Source organism: Cynara cardunculus (genome assembly GCF_001531365.2).
Source record: "Cynara cardunculus var. scolymus isolate 2C chromosome LG 9, CcrdV1, whole genome shotgun sequence".
Classification (NCBI taxonomy): Eukaryota; Viridiplantae; Streptophyta; class Magnoliopsida; order Asterales; family Asteraceae; genus Cynara; species Cynara cardunculus.
This window is the reverse complement of record NC_037536.1, coordinates 11,062,957-11,064,784: the sequence shown is the minus strand read 5'-3', so window position 1 is coordinate 11,064,784 and position 1,828 is coordinate 11,062,957.

Here is a 1,828-nt window from a genome sequence, read left to right as displayed (position 1 = left end):
TGAATTTTACTCATCTCAACTAATAATTTAAAATGTGTATTATTATTTGTTGGAAGAATATGTGATTACATATATATATATATATATATATATATATATTGAGTTTCATACGAAAATAATATTTAACTAAAAAAAATAAAAAAAATAATTAAATCAGGTGTGATTCATGTAACTTTGACCGTGTTTTGAGATCGTGAATCGCCCGCTTACCCATGCGTTAACAGTTAGTATAAAATAACATGTGATTTTGCACATGATTTTACTGTTTTCGTATTGTTTTATTTGGTTACTATTCTCGTTTGAATATTATATATATATATATATATATATATATATATATATATAAAAGAAGAATCATGTGATAAGTTAACATTTTGCAAGAAATCAAAAAGTTTCAACATCATACACGATTACATTTATTTGAGTGTAAATCATATATGATTAAACATCTATGTGTTGTCAATGTAACATGAGTTTAATAATATATATATGATTAAAGCTTGTGTATCATATGTGTAATATATATGACATTAAAAATTTTAGTTTTCTCACAAAATGTTTAACTTCTCGTTTGAATCTGTCGTTATATATATATATATATATATATATATATATATTACATTAACTTTAGTTGTATTAAAATAAATAATATACGATATGAAGATGTAATGTTATAGCTTGTGTGGGAATATTATTTATATTTATAGTATATTATAAAATATTTGACAAAAACTCTTAAAAATCATTACTGTTTATTGATGCATGCTACTTAAATTCAATGTTACAAGTAAATTACGCATAAGTACAATTTATTAAAACTTCATGTTTGAATTTGTGTAACTAACTGCGGATAAACATAATCAAATAGAAGATAAACATCTCTTTAAAATATAAAAAATCTAAAATATAATTAAGATAATTATCGAGTTCTAACAAAATAATTAATTATTATCTTTAAAAAAAATTATATTATTAAACCAAATATAAATTACTTTGTTATTGAACCTAAATTAAATTATAATAAAATAAATGAATTAAAAAATTACATCAAAATATGAATTTTAAATAGTTAATTTGATACTAATATCGATATATTTTTGTCAAAATTTTATGATATCCTCAAATTTATATTTTATTCAAAAATAAAAACATAATCGTTTTTTTAAAATTTCATAAGACCATACTATAACATCGACTAAGATAAAAGATAAAAATGAAATATTAAAATCAAGATATATCTCGCTGTATTGCACGAGCACCTTTTTAGTATCCTAAAATCAAGGTGTTTATTTTTTATACATAATTTAATAAAAATGTTTGATTATTAAACATTTAATTTATAAAATGTCCCACATATAAAAATAAAGAAACACGGTGATTGTGAGTATATATTAAACAAAATTTAGATAATTAACATAATACATACCACTTGTGTAAGTAAAATTTATTAAAAATCGAAAATGAAATATTAGGGCAATTCTTGATTAAAAAATAAAATCTAAATTTTACAGAATATTTTATCGCACCAGTAAAGATCAACATTTATCTTGCATTTGAACATGTTTATTAATAGTTTCTAAGAAGTTCAAACGTAAGACTTTAACAAGTTGTATGTACTCAATAATAAGTTGTAAACCTAAATTTTGAGAGATTATATATATATATATATATATCTATACTATCTTATAAAGCATTTGGCTAAAACTCTTAAAAACTCTTAAACCCGTTCATACCTATCCGAATTCATCCCATATCTGAATTCGTGTAACTAACTGCAGATAAACACAATCAAATACAGGATAAACATCTCATTTTAAATATAAAAAAT